This window comes from Primulina tabacum, chromosome 2 (assembly GCF_025594145.1).
Source record: "Primulina tabacum isolate GXHZ01 chromosome 2, ASM2559414v2, whole genome shotgun sequence".
Taxonomy (NCBI): domain Eukaryota; kingdom Viridiplantae; phylum Streptophyta; class Magnoliopsida; order Lamiales; family Gesneriaceae; genus Primulina; species Primulina tabacum.
In genome coordinates this window covers 42080053-42098387 of record NC_134551.1, presented here as the reverse complement: position 1 = coordinate 42098387, position 18335 = coordinate 42080053, and the positions used below count along the sequence as shown (strand labels likewise).

General features: G+C 38.0%; 1 long non-coding RNA gene across 4 annotated transcripts; it reads left to right on the top strand.

Moving 5' to 3' along the window:
• Positions 1 to 790: 790 nt before the first annotated feature.
• Positions 791 to 16348, top strand: LOC142537927 (uncharacterized). Of its 4 annotated transcripts, none has more exons than XR_012818601.1 (5): positions 791 to 1047; positions 1817 to 1895; positions 2020 to 2143; positions 2839 to 2891; positions 15836 to 16348. It is a non-coding gene; the product is annotated as an uncharacterized LOC142537927 (long non-coding RNA). The 4 variants fall into 4 exon arrangements; XR_012818603.1 differs by having other exon boundaries at positions 1817 to 1932; XR_012818604.1 differs by lacking the exon at positions 1817 to 1895.
• Positions 16349 to 18335: the final 1987 nt, after the last annotated feature.

Below are 18335 nucleotides of genomic sequence, written 5' to 3'. Positions count from 1 at the left end.
TTATGTTATTATTTTTATAATGGAATAATGCGATATCCAACTGTTACTTTCAAGGCTAGAGACGCCCAACTGTTTTATTTTATAATTCTACTTATTGAACATCACATGTCTAATACTTGAGTTTTTATCATGAAATTTTACTTTGACCTCAATCCAATTCCAATCATTACCAAACACAAGATGGTGGTTCAACAAATTTTCAATTCAAAGAATTAAACAATTCAATTTCAAATAACTAGTACATGAAAATCGTAAAAACATAAAAACACATGTTTTAGGACTTATTTTTATTTATTTAATTTATTATTAACATTATTATTAAAATATTGTTGGAGATTTTATTGGAGAAAATAAATTTTTAAATTGGATTTCAAAAATTAAATTAAATTAAATTTATGTATTGAACACAAAAACTCATACGAAACTGTCTCACAAGTCAATTTTGTAAAACAAATCTTTATCGCTCATGCAAAATATTTCTTTTAATGCCAAAAATATTAATTTATACTTCAAATATAAATCAAGTCGATCTGTTTTGCAAACATCGCATATATAAATATGTTGAATGTATTGAATAATAACAATTCTTAATTTGAAATTCTAATATATATATAAATATATATATATATATATATACACACACATATATTAAAGCACAAAAAAGTTGAAATGGGCCTATTTTGGTACGGTGGCCGGTCACCAAAAATATACGTGTTGTTCTGGGCCCTCCACCGCAACAAACAAAATAAAGAAACATGTGGGCCCGGTTGAAAAGGCTTAGCTCCTCTTTTTTCTTTTCCTTCTTTCTAACATTCTCTTCACTTGTTTATTATTTCTTGAGTTCAGAATCAATACCAAAATCAACCTACTCGCAATCCTGAGGAATTCATCTTTTTGGTCTTCTCTTTCTCGTAAACTTCTTTTTTTCCCCAGTGTGTTTAGTATTTGACGGTTGTTCCAACTACACCGCCATCCAGGGTTCATTCTTTCGTACGCAGTTTGTGGAACCGCTATCCAATGGCTATTACGTACAAATCGGAATCTCCGGTACGCCAAATTCCTTTTCTGCATGAGAAATTCATCGTTTGATTTTCACAATGTGCTTTCTATTCGATAAAATTTTTGTAACAAATAGCTCGATTCAATGTTCTGATTTTTCAAGTGGTTTGTGTTCCCAATATCGCATATATTTTCAGTTTCTTTGATCAAATCTGATAAGATGCAATAAAGTTTGGTCGTGATAGACGATGTGATATGGAATTTCTTATATGTTATTGAGTTGTGTTGCTGATAATTTTGTACTATTATATGTTTGAAGCAAGAAAGTATAACAATACTTTATTCAGTAACTCACTGTAAAAGAGTTTCTGCAGTCAATTGCTTATATTCTTAATAAGTTCGTGAGAATGTCAGTAGTTGTTTGTTAGAATAATGCATTATTACGAGACTGTAGAAATAAGCATTCTCAGAAGTAACTTCTTTTGTTGTCCGCTCAGAGCTCTCAAATTAACTCTTTTTTGGTTGTCAAACTGTATGTCTGAATTTCGGTATCTAGACCTGCTATTTCATATAATGATTTCCTTCTCTCTTTAAATAGTCATGGTTATCTAGGTATGCTAGCTTGAGCTATCTTACCCGTCCTTAAGGAACATAAAAGAGATAATTAGAAGATGAGATTTGTGGCCAGAGCTGATATGTCCTTAAGTATTATGCCCTTGAATGTATGAAAAATTGTTGCTCAATTTCATCCAGTGTAATGCAAAAAATGTTAGAAAATGATTGTTTATCTTAACTTTGTTTGAATAAAAATATTTAGGTATGAGGAAATAAACCTTCATGTGGAGAAGTTGTGGATGGTGTTTCATGTGGATCCCTCAATCTGAGGGGACCTAATGGTAAATGTAGCTGCTTTTTCAACAATGATGTGCTCATGTTAGTTGTTGTGCAAAAGATTTTTGTTAGAAATATAGTTTCTGACTTGAGAACTTCTTCACTTACATTCCAAGTTAAATCTTTCAGGTGCTTCAACTGGACATCCTGAAATCAATAAAGGCATTTCTGGGGTTGTAAGAAGGTTCAAGCAGAGGAGAAGTCGAACCAATAACCATGCGTCAGACAGCCTTCTGATATTGATGATGCTGAGGTATATGCTTCATTAATTCATACCCATCCATTTTGCTTACGTTCTACCACTTTAGTTAAATGTATGCATCCATTTTTATAATTGCTCATGTTCACGTGCATTTTGTCTCTTTGATAAATTCTTCTTTTATATCTAAGCCTTTTTAAAGTCTCTTTCCAATAAATCATTAAAATCAAGTTCTATTGGTGCCTATTTCTGGATTACTGTCAGTATTTGACTGGTCCTTACAGTTAATGATGTTTAGGTTAGTAGATATCTCAACACCAAGGAGGAGATGCTTTATAAAAGGATGTTATGGGAAGCTACTTTTATTCTTTTTCGTTTACAATTTAGACATCTGATAAATTTCTTCCAAAGAAACAGGAGAAGGCAGCTGAAAGAAAGAAAGGTGCCCCACTCTAGAAAGCTGGTAAAACCATGGAGAAAGTGAAGTCAACAGTTAGTTTATGCTTAACAATGATATTTTTCATAGTTTGGAGCTCCATTCTATGATTGCTCTGTAATTCATGATAAATGCTCTATGAATTAAAAAAAATGGAATCTAAAGAAGTTGCAATCTTATGATATATTCATGGAATTAGTGGTATTAAATATCATGATGCTTATATATTTTTACTTGGATTGCGGTGGATTGTGGATTGTGTTTTTTGCCAGTTTTTATTATGTTACGAGTATGAAAGAATTCTCTTCTTCAGAGGCAAAGTTCAAGATTAACTACGAAGCTTTGAAAATTCTAAATGAAGAATTGGTAAGCATGCTTTTTTATTTTCAAGATAATCTTCAATCGCCAAGTAATTCTGGTAATGCATTACTTTATTTATTTAATTTGTATACCAGTAAAGCTCTTCGGCATATCTATGAGTTTTAAACAAAGAATGCACATGCAACATGCTTGAGTAAGCATATTGATAAGCACGAATTATATAGCATTTTAGGGACTTTATTTTGTCGTATTCGTGCTTATCTGGCGTTTTTATTCCGAGTTTCGCGCTTATTTCGTCTCATTATGGCTATTTGCAGATTTGACCAAAAGATGATAAAAGCCAAAGAAATGGAAAGAAGTCAAATTTCACAATGCCACGTCAAAAATACCCAGAAAAATAGAAAAAAAAACACGAGAGGCTAAACACAGACCCTTACACGGACCCCGTGTAAGGGTCTGTGTACATCAATCTCCACAGAAGAGAAAATCATAGACTACACGGACCCCTTGCCGGACCTGTATCCGGGGTCCGTGTCATTACTGCCGAAGGGAGACTTTTCCAGAGAGTACACGGACCCCGAGACGGACCTCTGCACGGGGTCCGTGTCCAATGTTCCGGAAGAAAGTTGGACTGAGTCTACACGGACCCCATTCCCCGTGCCCTTAAGATCAGAATCAGATTTTGGCGAAGATTTGTTCGTGATTTTGGAGAGGAATAAAAAGGGAAAACCTAGAAAAGAAGAGGGGGGTTTGAATTTTTGAGGGAGCCGACTTTTGAGAGAGAAAAAAAGAGGTGAGAGCTTTGAAACTCTGGAAGACGGCGACAGTTTGGGAGATTTGAGAGGAAAACCGTGCAGTTCACACGCAAGATCCGCACACCATCGCTGAGATTTTCTCTTCTCTTATTTTCTTATTTTTATTCATGAATTCAATTAATAGATTTGTTTCTAGCTTTGAATTATGGAGTAGTTTTCTCTTGTGATCGGGACCACTATAGGGACAAACGGTTGATTTTTGTTTATTCATTGGGTTGTTTGATTTATGAAATTATTTCTTGTTATTGATTAATGTTTGCGTAATTTTCTTGCTTTTAATTTGGCCAATTAATTGCATGTTTGTTGATCGATCTTGACTCGAAAGAGAATAGATTGAGTTTAGTTTCAGAAATATTAATCAACGCACGGTTAAATCGACTAGAAATAGTATTCGATTTCAGTGTGTGATTTTAGGCGAAAGCTGTGCTTCCATCGTTGATACATGCGTTTTCGTTTAATTAAATCTAATTAGAAATAATTAGACTGTTAAATAAAAATAGGATTATAAATTCTAGAAATAGATTTATAATCAAATTAGGGAATTGCATCGTGACATCGAATATTTGTGGTTAAATAATTCCAGGGCGTGATATTAATCAAAGTTTGTTACCGTCGTGTGTTCCCGGTCATTTTATTTAAATTTGAAAATCCTTAAATTCCAAGCTTTTCTGCCAATTTGATTTTAGTCATTAAATTAACATAAATTAGTTTAATTTAATTAGTTTAAATAATCATCAAATCGCTTATCATCGTCTGCCTAGATTAAACCGAATAATTTAAATCTTAGTACTTGAAAAATAGTCTCTGTGGGATCGATACTTGGACTTGTCGTCCAATTACTATAACTTGACCTAGTCCGCTTGGTAGAATTTTTCCCAACCGAAATCGTCGGTCAAGTTTTTGGCGCCGTTGCCGGGGACTATTTATTTAATATTAGGATAAATTATTTGTTTGAGACTAGGCTTTTATTCTTAGTTTTAAACCTTTCATTTATTTTTAAATCTTTAGTATTTTAATTAGTTAATTTTACTCCAGAACTTTTACACTCTTTTGGAGCTTAAATTGTGCACTTAAATTTTTTATTTCAGGGGTTAGCTCGTGTTATATGAGCCGTGCTTAAGACGTCAGGAATCTAGTGTCACTTGATCTTGAGATTGAAAGCACTCTTCGCAGTATCCGTAGAGCTCGAAGGACCAACAACTTGGCTCTTGAATCCGAATCTGAAGCATAATCTGAAATAGACCGTAAACCAGAATTTGAAGACATGGCTGGGGAAGAGGATAATCGCACTCTAATGGAGCTTCATAGGCCAGCATTTGGAGGTTATGGTTCTAGTATCGTCCGCCCTACAATTCAGGCGAATACATTCGAACTTAAGCCCGCCATCATCCAAATGATTCAAATGCAAGTTAAATTCGGGGGATCAGATTCACCATCTGAAGATCCCAATGCACATCTGGAGAACTTTCTGTCGATCTGTGTTACGATTAAGTGCAATGGGGTGAGTACTGATGCCATTAGACTCAGATTATTTCCATTCTCCCTGCAAGGAGAAGCTATGAAGTGGCTTCGAGACCTTCCAGCTGGTTCTATTACTACATGGGATGGGCTAGTTGAGGTCTTCATGCACAGGTATTTTCCCCCAACTAAGATTACACAGTTGAGAAACGAAATCACATCATTTAGACAGAGAGATGGGGAATCACTGAATTCAGCATGGGCGAGGTGTAAGAAGATGTTGAGGATGTGCCCGAGACATGGCTTTTCAATAGGCCAGCAGGTTGAGACATTCTATTATTGGGTGGATCCTTCTGTGAGATCTATGCTCGATGCGGCAGCAAACGGAAGCTTATACAGGAAAACGCCAACCGCAGCACATGAAATCATCTCGAATATGGCAGAAAGCAATGTGGGTTGGCAAGATAACCGAAGGGAGAAGAAGGTCGGATTCCTTGAGATGGATGCTTTGACAGCGATTACAGCGAAACTTGATGGATTGACACATCAGATGGCACAGTTACAAGCACAGAACTCAATACCAGTCAAGTCAGTGAATCAGATTCAAGGAAGTGCTGAAATGGTTGGTGGTTCATTTAGTGATATGCCATTCATGCCAGATATGTCTTGTGAGGGAATACAGTGCTTTGGAGGGGATTCAGTAAATTATGTGGGAAACCAGGGTCGTCAGCAATATAATCCATACAGTTTCTCATATAATCCGGGCTGGAGGAATCATCCGAATTTTGGGTGGAGACCGTCAGAAAATTCAGTTGAGCCACTACATTTTAATCCTCCACAACATCCTACACAACAAAAGCCTCCTCAGCAACCACCTAAACCTCCGCAAGGTGCTGGACCTTCTATGCCACCCGGTTTCAAGCCACAGGATAGCAAGTCAAACCTTGAGGACATGCTTGCAAAGTACATAGCCGGGAATGAGATGAGATGGCAAAACCATGATGCCATGATGCAAAGAGTGGAGACGCAACTAGGGCAATTAGCGACACAAATGGCTACACGAGCTTCGGGTACACTACCTAGTGACACGGAAAAGAATCCAAAAGGTGTCAATGCAGTCACGGTGACGTCTCCCATAAAGCAGGAAGTGATCGATATTGAAGGTGATGTGAAGGAGAAGGAATTATCCAAGCAAAGGTCAGAGGACGCAAGGGAGAAAGGTAAGTCTCTAAACTCAAACTCCAATATTGATATTAATTCACTCCCTTTTTCCCCAAAGAGCTAAGCAACTGCAATTGGATACCCAATTTTCAAAATTTCTTGAGATTTTCAAAAAGCTGCATATAAATATCCCATTTACAGAAGCTTTAACTCAAATGCCCTCATATGCAAAATTTCTTAAAGAGATTTTATCAAACAAGAGGAAATTGGTTGACTTTGAGACAGTTAAGCTTTCGGAGGAATGTTCTGCAATTTTACAAAATAAACTCCCTCCGAAGCTTAAGGATCCAGGTAGTTTCTCTATCCCTTGTACTATTGGAACTTCGAATTTTAGTAAAGCTTTGTGTGACTTAGGTGCAAGCATTAACTTGATGCCATATTCATGTTTTGAGAAGCTTAAAATAGGTGAAGTGCAGCCAACTACAATTTCCCTACAGTTAGCTGATAGATCAATTAAATATCCTAGGGGAGTTGTAGAGGATGTGTTAGTAAAGGTTGACAAGTTCATTTTTCCGGTTGATTTTGTTGCGTTGGATATGGAAGAGGATCGTGAGATTCCTCTTATTTTAGGAAGACAGTTTTTAGCCACTGGGAAAGCTCTGATAGATGTACAAAAGGGTGAGTTGGTGTTGAGACTGAATGATGAGAGTGTGGTGTTTAATGTTTTTCAGTCCATCAAATATCCTAATGATACATCTGATTGTTTTAGAATTGATGCTACTGACGAGCTTGTTGAGTGTGGTTTGCAGGAATTGATAGGTGAAGATCCTTTGGAGATTTGTTTGACTGATTCATGCCCAGGAGAGTTGGAAAATGAGGATATTAAGGAATACATGCAGTATCTGGAAGCAGGCAGACCAATTTCCAAGACGGTAAATTCTAGGATTGGGGAGCTTGGGCATATCCCAAAACCTTTAAAGTCATCCATCGAAGAAGCCCCAATCCTAGAGATGAAACCTCTTCCTTCGCACTTAAAATATCTGTTTTTGCTTGATAATAATAAATTGCCAATAATTGTTTCATCTACTTTGACAGGTATGGAGGAAGAAAAGCTGCTGTAAGTCTTGAGAGATAACATTAAAGCCATAGGTTGGAGTATTGCAGACATAAAGGGGATCAGCTCCTCCATGTGCATGCACAAAATTCTGATGGAGGCCGACCACAAGACATCTACCCAACCTCAAAGACGTCTAAACCCGGCTATGCAAGAGGTGGTGAAGAAAGAGGTGATAAAGCTACTGGACGCAGGTATTATTTACCCGATTTCTGATAGTAGCTGGGTTAGTCCAGTGCAAGTTGTTCCGAAAAAAGGTGGGATCACTGTTGTGAAGAATGAAAATAATGAATTAATTCCTACCAGAACTGTTACGGGGTGGCGTGTTTGCATTGATTATAGAAAACTTAATGACGCCACCCGTAAAGACCACTTCCCCCTCCCATTTATTGATCAAATGTTGGAAAGGTTGGCTGGACATTCTTTCTACTGTTTCTTGGATGGTTATTCCGGTTATATGCAAATTCTCATTGACCCTGAAGATCGGGAAAAAACCACTTTTACTTGTCCTTATGGGACATTTGCATATAAACGAATGCTATTCGGTCTATGTAATGCACCAGCGACTTTCCAACGATGCATGATGGCAATTTTTCACGATATGATTGAGGACTTTATTGAAATATTCATGGATGATTTTTCTGTCTTTGGCTCTTCGTTAGATACATGTTTGTTTAATATGTCTAAAGTCTTGGAGAGATGTGAGGAATCAAATTTGGTTTTGAACTGGGAAAAATGCCATTTCATGGTGAGAGAAGGAATAGTGTTGGGGCACAAAATTTCTGAAAATGGGATCGAAGTTGATAAGGCAAAGATTGAATTAATTGAAAAACTCCCAGCCTCAACAAACATCAGAGGAGTGCGTAGTTTTCTAGGACATGCAGGGTTTTATAGACGCTTTATCAAAGATTTTTCCTGCATTGCTAAGCCTCTGACCAACTTACTGATAAAAGATGTGCGCTTTGATTTTTCTGATGAGTGTGTGCAGGCATTTCAGATTTTGAAGGAGAAATTGATCACCGCACCTGTGATGATAGCACCTGATTGGGGGTCGCCATTTGAGGTGATGTGTGACGCAAGTGACACAGCTCTAGGAGCAGTGTTGGGCCAAAAGAGGGATATATGCATTCATGTCATCTACTATGCTAGCATGACACTGTCCGCTGCCCAACTGAACTATGCTACTACAGAGAAGGAGCTTCTTGCTGCTCTGGATAAGTTTAGATCGTATTTGATAGGGAGCAAAGTTGTGGTGCATACCGATCATTCAGCCTTGAAATATTTGATGGCTAAGAAAGATGCAAAACCAAGGCTAATTCGTTGGATTCTTCTTTTGCAGGAATTCGACCTGGAGATAATCGATAGGAAGGGGACAGAGAATCAAGTTGCAGACCATCTTTCGCGTCTAGAGAATCCTATTCAAGGTAATGACTTTATCGCGATGACTTCCCGAATGAACAACTCTTTGAAATCAACAGTTTGCCGTGGTATGCCGATTTTGTTAATTATCTATCAAGTAAGTTCATTCCTCCCCATTTCACCTATCAGCGAAAGAAGAAGTTTTTCTCAGATTTGAAATATTATTTGTGTGAGGACCCTTATTTGTTCAGAATATGAGCAGACGGTATAATCCGGAGATGTATCCCCCAAGAAAAGGTAAGTGAAATTTTGTTTCATTGTCATGCTGGTCCGGCTGGAGGCCATTTTGGGGCAACTAGAACTGCGTCTAAAGTCCTCCAGTCTTGTTTTTATTGGCCTACTTTGTTTAAGGATGCGCATGAATATGTCACAAAATGTCCAGATTGCCAGCGCACAGGTAATATCTCCAGGAGACATGAATTACCTCTCAATAATATTATTGTGTGTGAATTATTTGATGCGTGGGGTATCGATTTCATGGGTCCATTCTCAGTTTCTTTTGGGAACAAGTATATTTTGGTGGCTGTAGATTACGTGTCAAAATGGGTGGAGGCACTTGCATGCAAAACGAATGATTCTAGGGTTGTCATTCAATTTCTCATGAAAAATATTTTCTCACGTTTTGGCACACCTAGAGCCATTATTAGCGATGGGGGTACTCACTTTTGCAATCGTCAGTTTGACAGTCTGTTGGCCAAGTACGGGGTCCGACATAAGGTGGCCACACCTTATCACCCTCAAACTAGTGGCCAAGCCGAGGTATCGAACAGAGAACTTAAACGCATTCTCAAGAAGACTGTCGGTGCTTCAAGGAAAGAATGGTCTAGAAAACTCGACGATGCACTTTGGGCTTACCGCACTGCTTTTAAAACCCCCATTGGCATGTCTCCTTTTAAATTGTTGTATGGGAAGTCGTGTCACCTACCTGTTGAACTTGAACATAAGGCTTACTGGGCTACTAAATTCTTGAATTTTGATGCTAAAGCCACAGGTGACGAGAGAGTGCTGCAGCTGAATGAATTAGACGAGTTTAGGTTGGAGGCTTATGAGAATGCCAAGCTGTACAAAGAGAAAACCAAACGCTGGCATGATCAGAACATCGTCCATCGAGAATTTGTGGTGGGACAACTGGTACTGCTATATAATTCCCGACTGAAGCTGATGCCAGGTAAGTTGCGTTCACGATGGTCAGGACCATACACCATCACGCAATTTTTTCCCTACGGGACAGTCGAGATCACTAGCGAAGCAACTGGAGCTTTCAAAGTAAATGGGCATAGACTGAAGGTTTATCATGGTGGTGCCATACCCGATGATCCGACCACCATGGATCTGCAGGATCCGAACTGAATAAAGGGAGTACAGTCAGGCTATCGACTCTAAATTTAGCGCTTGTTGGGAGGCAACCCAGTGTTTAATTTTATTTTTATTCTTTTATTTTAAGTTTTCTGTCTTTTTGTTTTATGCATTGTTCGTGAGTTAATCTCAGTAAATGGTGGTGCAGGTAATTTATTTACTGGCGGTGGGATTTCTAAAGTGTGGGGATCTATTGGGATAAGCGGTTTCAGAACATCAAATAGTCCAGGGAAGTTTCTGTAAAATTCTTGCATCTTGTGTGCTTGATTGAGCTTCAATCTTGATGTGTAAATTTATAAGAATTGTACATATATGGTTTTGCATTGCGTATATGATTCATAGTCCGTTTCTAATTCGTTCAAACTTTTCGATTTTACGTGCCGAGCCACCCCGGACCCCTACACGGGGTCCGTATCGATTTATTCCCTGACTTTTGAAATTGCCGAGCTAACACGGACCACGATCCGGACTCCTACACGGGGTCCGTGTCCATCCCTTTCAAAATTCCCAGCCTCCAGAGTGTACACGGACCTAGCCCCGGACCCCTACACGGGGTCCGTGTATTTCACCTTCAAAACTTCCACTTCCCGAGTGTAGCCGGACCCCTACACGGGGTCCGTGCCTTCTAGTTTTTCGAACCATATCAGAATAAAATCGCTCAGACGTCCCAAAATCCCTAAAGCCCCAAATCGATTTTTCCCATTCCCTCTCGCACAGCCTATTCGAGTCGCCGTCTCTCACACCGCCGCATACCGCCGCCTACTCCCGTCGCCGGTCACCTAACATCAGTGCACACTCAAATCTCATTTTTTTTCCGGTAAGCGTGGCTGCATCTTCCCCTCCATATTCGATTATCCACATTGGGATTTTGTGCCACATATGAGTTTATTGCAATTTGTTTCCAATTAACGACCGGGTGTTGGTTGTTCAGTTATTGGATTGTTTGGGCGTTGATTGTTATTGGATTTAGTTGTTACCGCCTTTAGTGATTTCTTCGGGATAATCTATTGTTGAGTCTATTCATTGTGGATTGCTTCGCGATTAGGTGTTGGACTATTACCGGTACGTTTGGATAAGACTGATATTGCTAGGTTGATGTGCTTGAATTGTTGTTAGTGCTTATTGGCCGTCAAAGTGTTTTAATCTGGTTGTTGATTTATTATCATTGAATTAGCCTAAGTTGGTGATTATTTTGTTGGAATATTGGCATCTAGCCTCTTGAATCGCCATGCCTCCTCGTAGATTAACCAGCAAGCGTGCACGAAGCGGTGCTTCCTCCTCTCCCAGGTCCGCAAGTTTGTCTTTCGATGCGGCTAAGTTCACAATCCGAGTTAATTTCGAATGGTACTCGGCCCTCCACGGGAACTTCGTAATTGTTGAGCGATCTATTCATCCGAGGATTGACGCCGAGGTGCCAATGAGGGCTGAATTTGATAAGTTTGGTTGGGGGTCCCTCCTGGACATCTCCGGCCCATATTATCCAGATTTGGTGTGGCAATTCTACGCCAATGTTGAGGAGAGAGATAAGACCGGGTTGCCACATCTACGTACTTTCGTCAAGGGGATGCCTATCGAGTTATCTAGCGAGTATTTAGCCACAATTTTGAACGTCCCCAATGATGGCCCCTGGGTAGTCTTCAACCAGTTAGATCTCTTCTTATCTGACATCACATTCCGGATCCCTCAGGCTCGGAACCGCCTTCAGTACCATACATCTCCTACCGGCTCCCGCTCTAGTGTCCTTCCAACATCCCTCCCATTACTTGATCGCCTGATTTGTTATTTCACGGGAGCGAACGTTATCCCGAGGAAGGCCGGTAACAACGAGGTGCGTCATATGGACCTTTACATCATAGATAAGATGCTGAATGGTTTAGGGGACATTCCTGCCATCCCAATGGCATCAATCATCATTTCTCATATGCGCTCCGTCACCCATGTGCATCCCACGAAAAATAAGACATCATACGCCCCTTTCCCGATCATCATTTCTCGCATTTTGGCGGCCCATGGAGTCAATTTTACGGGTGAGACCTCTTTCCTCCCGACCTCCACTCAGATACTGTCACCCCAAGCCATGCAGGGGATGTATTTCATTTTCAGACAGGGTGCTTGGTATCGGAACCCCGGGAGTCGCCATATCAGTCCTCATCCTCGTGACCCGCCGATGCCTCCACCTACACTCGATGAGCAGGTATGGGATGATCAAGTGGCCGAAGACGCAGCATTGGATGCCAGGGCCGGACCTCAGGTTCATGTGCCACCACGACAGCGCGCGTCGAGAGGTACCCGTCAGGTTTTCTCCGCCATATTCGATTGCATGGACGACATACGCACACGACTGGCTCGCATCGAGCACCACTCTCGGACGTAGACGTTTTCAGACGATATCTACGCGCCGCCTTGCGACAGATCAGCACTGGATGGCTTGGAGGACTTGGAGCTGGGTTCAGACGACGAGTCGTAGCTTTATTTTGTTAGGATGTGTGGCGGACTTTATTTATTTTTCTGGATTTTGCCATTTCGTTCTTATATTGGTATTGATGTGTTGGGACTTGCTCTTCATGTTTATTATCATTTGGACTTTATTTGAGTGCTTGCGTGTTTTGTCTATTCCATTTTACGGTTCTTGGTGCTTTCGATGGCATTCATTTCAGGATTTGCTGATTTCTACCTCATTTCCACCACGTACTCGACATTCTACCAGGGAAGTGTTTTTGCCTTAACATTCTTCATAGTTCATTTTATATCGTTTTACACTGCGGACAGTGTCGATTTCAAAGTGTGGGGGTGGGTCAATTTTGTTACACATCGTTGCACAACACTTAACAACACTTTTCACGTAGGATGGAACTATTTTCAGACTAAGAACTCTTGTTTCACTTAATAATCGGATTAATTTGTTAGATTTTGGATCACCCGGGAAATAGTTTCATGCCTAGTATTGAATGAGAGGAGCCGTAGTTTCAAGGAGAGGGTTAGACATGAACCAGTTCTGTATCAACTTTCATTCAATGCACTTGGTCAAACTTTTACTCATTGATAGTGAATTGGTGAATTGTGAACTTAAAAAAAAAAGAAAAAAGAAAAAAATCGAACAACGATCCCTAGAACTCGTCTGATTAGCCCTCGAAGCGAAAATATGAACGGTGATGACTTAGGGATGATTTAGGCGATCTTTGGACCGTTTGAGCCTTTCAAGCCTAACCGATACATCATTTATTGTCTCTAGTAACCCTTTTTGAGCCTGTAAAAATCGAATGGTGTGTGTCAATGACACACAATTAGCCCCCATTTGTAATTTATTCAATGTCCCACATCAACTACCTGAATCTTAGCCTATACACTTTCTCCTACCTACATATGAGAGAAATAAACCTCATGTGCACATTGAAATGCTTGAATTACTCTAATGGGCTGAAGAAATATGTGTGAAGGAATCGATGAATTTTTATTCATGAAAAAAAAAAACAAAGAAGAAAAAGAAAAAGGAGGAAAGTGTATAGTATTGAAAACACCCGAAAAATCTGTGGGTTAAAGTTGAAGGACAAGGAGAAAGAAAGGAGACTAGAGAGCTCAAAGGATGATGAAAATACAGTGATTGTTGACGAGTCAAAAGTTGGATGAATGTGCTGCAGGATTAATTTTTATTTCCTCTCACTTTTGATTCCCATACCTTCTATTGTAACCGTGAACCTTGGCCTTACATTATAAGCTTGAAAAGACCTATTAACCAAGTCATCGTCGTTCAACATTTAGTAGAGAGTGGTATGAAAGTCAAGCATATGGGACGTCTCGGTAACAAATGAAAATAAGTGATCATGAAACCAAATAGCTGGTGATGAGTACGAGTCCGACCTGCACACTACACACATCTTGTTTTGTTGATCCTTACTGGGTAAATGTTTGAATCTTAAATTGCGACGAAAACGAATCTTGTGATATGCAAAGCGTGACCTTTTGACCGGGGGTGAAAGAGTTTGACAATTTGAGAAGTTTTGATTGTGGTACTTGAGTTCTGAATCTGAGATATTTCTCATCTTTATTTTTGTCTGATTTGTTCGAGGACTAACAAAGGTTATGTGTGGGGGAGTTGATAAGCACGAATTATATAGCATTTTAGGGACTTTATTTTGTCGTATTCGTGCTTATCTGGCGTTTTTATTCCGAGTTTCGCGCTTATTTCGTCTCATTATGGCTATTTGCAGGTTTGACCAAAAGATAATAAAAGCCAAAGAAATGGAAAGAAGTCAAATTTCACAATGCCACGTCAGAAATACCCGGAAAAATAGAAAAAAAAACACGAGAGGCCAAACACAGACCCTTACACGGACCCCGTGTAAGGGTCCGTGTACATCAATCTCCACAGAAGAGAAAATCAGAGACTACACGGACCCCTTTCCGGACCTGTATCCGGGGTCCGTGTCATTACTGCCGAAGGGAGACTTTTCCAGAGAGTACACGGACCCCAAGACGGACCTCTGCACGGGGTCCGTGTCCAATGTTCCGGAAGAAAGTTGGACCGAGTCTACACGGACCCCATTCCCCGTGCCCTTAAGTTCAGAATCAGATTTTGGCGAAGATTTGTTCATGATTTTGGAGAGGAATAAAAGGGGAAAACCTAGAAAAGAAGAGGGGGGTTTGAATTTTCGAGGGAGCGAACTTTTGAGAGAGAAAAAAAGAGGTGAGAGCTTTGAAACTTTGGAAGACGGCGACAGTTTGGGAGATTTGAGAGGAAAACCGTGCAGTTCACACGCAAGATCCGCACACCATCGGTGAGATTTTATCTTCTCTTGTTTTCTTATTTTTATTCATGAATTCAATTAATAGATTTGTTTCTAGCTTTGAATTTATGGAGTATTTTTCTCTTGTGATCGGGACCACTATAGGGACAAACGGTTGATTTTTGTTTATTCATTGGGTTGTTTGATTTATGAAATTATTTCTTGTTATTGATTAATGTTTGCGTAATTTTCTTTCTTTTAATTTGGCCAATTAATTGCATGTTTGTTGATCGATCTTGACTCGAAATAGAATAGATTGAGTTTAGCTTCAGAAATATTAATCAACACACGGTTAAATCGACTAGAAATAGTATTCGGTTTCAGTGTACGATTTTAGGCGAAAGCTGTGATTTCATCGTTGATACATGCGTTTTCGTTTAATTAAACATAATTAAAAATAATTATACTGTTAAATAAAAATAGGATTATAAATTCTAGAAATAGATTTATAATCAAATTAGGGAATTGCATCGTGACATCGAATAATTTGTGGTTAAATAATTCCAGGGCGTGATATTAATCAAAGTTTGTTACCATCGTGTGTTCCCGGTCATTTTATTTAAATTTGAAAATCCCTAAATTCCAAGCTTTTCTGCCAATTTGATTTTAGTCATTAAATTAACATAAATTAGTTTAATTTAATTAGTTTAAATAATCATCAAATCACTTATCATCGTCTGCCTAGATTAAACCGAATAATTTAAATCTTAGTACTTGAAAAATAGTCTCTGTGGGATCGATACTTGGACTTGTCGTCCAATTACTATAACTTGACCTAGTCCGCTTGTTAGGATTTTTCCCAACCGAAATCGTCGGTCACATATCATTGGACGTTTAAAAAAGGAACGATCATTTACTCATACACAACTGATAAAATTGTAGGAACACGGTTTCAAGGCATCTCAATCTCAGATCATCACTGCAGATTCTTGTGCTCTTAAAAATAACCATACGCCAAGCCTCGAAATGAATGGATCTAATGAAAGTAATGACAGTGTTTTCCAGCCAGAGATGAGTTACGACGAAGAGAATGAAACATCTGCCCCTCATGGTGGTGATTTCTATGGTCAATATGGAGATGAACATGACACTGTCGATTTTTATAATCGATATGGAGATGAAAATCACAACGACGATTATTTTTTGTTCGATTAGGATGAAGTCTTTTGGAAAAATTAGTTGGGCTGGCGGTACCATTAGGCACGATTTAATTGTTAATATGCTATGGGTGAGTAGCTATCATGCACGAATTCTACTAGAATGGTGTACTCATTATCATAATTTGTCAGATACGTCCTGCATACTGATATTTGATAAATACATATCGAAACCTTGTACATGCAAAAATAGAGATATTCGTCAGATCAAATGTGGTGGTGATCATATTTTTTTTACCGTATCCAATGATATTATGTCTTGCCAGTGATGATACTTTTAGAGCCAACTTTTAGTTATTATATAGTTATTGCCGACAGTAAACGTAAATTTTATAAAAAATGAAAATTAAGTATGACATTAAAATCCTTGAAAGAGATGATATAGATTATAAAACTCAAATCCTCGGCATTATTAATATATAATTATATAGTGGTAAAACTGTAAAACTATCTTATAAGTTTATTTTATTTTCATCCTTTAAATTTCTTTTGATTTGTTTTTACTCTTCCTTCCATGAAGTATTGGCATGGTGCAAAACATGTGAGTAATTTTATAGTGTCAACATTAATTTGACAACGTCATAAATATATATAGCTATAAAAAGAGTAAAGAACAATAAAAAAGCAAAATGGCGGAACCAAGACTCCATTGAGAAATGGCAAGACGAACGACCAAACGGAACCTTAGTTTTTATGTAAGACTATTATAGTGTATTGTATTCAATCCACTTGGGATTCTTCAACTATCTTTTTTCCCGAATTTTAAATATCATTTTTTGGGAATTATTAATTTTTCAAAAATTTAAATTGATCTTGATATAATGTCATTATATATTTTTAAAATTAATAATGATATTATAACTCAAAATTTTGTATTGATATATTTAGTATTTGTAAATAATTAAGAAATATAATTATGAAATTTTCTTTTATAAAATTGTGGTGTTGGGATTGAATGTTTAGTTATTTGTTGCGTTGTTGTAACTATAAGCACAAAGATCAATCCTTAGGTCATTCATTACCTTTACAAATTTGAAGATGAAATCTAATAAGTAAATTTGTCAAGGTCCACACATTTAACTATGGGGTTCTTGTAACATTTTTTTAGGTCTCTTTTCAATTTTTGAATCTAATTCTTGGAGCTAGAGTCATTTATAATTCCGATTAACCTGAAAGTTTTGTTACTTTATCAGCTCCTCTAATTTTTTTGTTATGTGTTGTTATTTACTCAAAGTAAAGATATTGAAACTTGATGAACTAGAATATTTTTTCTGTGATTGTGAGTTGAATTAAAGTTCTATGACAGGATCAGAATGGACCATCAGGCTGGAATTCAAATGGTATTTTGATTATTAAAGTATATTGGGATACTCTTCAAAATTAAGATGAATAAATTAGGCTTTTTGAAAATTTATAAAGTTGTGGTGTTTATGGATTGTTGAGAAATAGCTGGACTTTGCTCTGGATTTCAGAAACGTTAGAAAGAGATATGTTTTCAACTTAAACAACCTTTTCTTTTGTGTTTTGTATCTTTTTTCTTCGAAGATCATCTTTGCACAACCATATAAAATATTCATGTTATTTCTCACAGTTAGGGAACAGGTCCTAAAATAAACCTTATATATCATATGTAAAACTATCCAATTTCATCGTAAAATGAATTTAATATTCTTTGCTCCTTTGATTGTAGAACATGCTTTGTAAGGCTATTCTTGCATTTCTCTCTCTTTAAAAACATATAGCAAAAAAAAATTTTAAAAGGAAAAATCACATAAGAACGTAGAGGAAGAAGGTTGTTTACGCGATCGACGCGATAGTGGTGGTTTTTTTGGATCGACTCAATCGTTTGTAAGGCTTGGTGTTGTTGAATGGGTTGTGATTGGCTGGGGATTGAAGTTGTGCTTTCTACTTGATTTTTCGGAATTTTTAGAATGTTTTATTTGTTTGATTGATTGTTGTGGGTTTGTGGTGATGTTTTTTTAATATTTTTTCTTTCACTGTTCTACGTTTGTGATAATGCTCTGGTTTCGAAATTATCACTAAGTTTTGATTATGTGCGATTGATAGGAAGGCAAAACTGTATTGTTATCGGTGAAAGTTTTTGGTAAAAAATTGTTTTTGTTGGGAAAATCTCCTTCTGTGTGTATAAAATCATATTGGGTGATCCGTATCTATCTTCCATATCAATAATACTAAAGATAGTTACTATGTTTATTGTTTTAGAT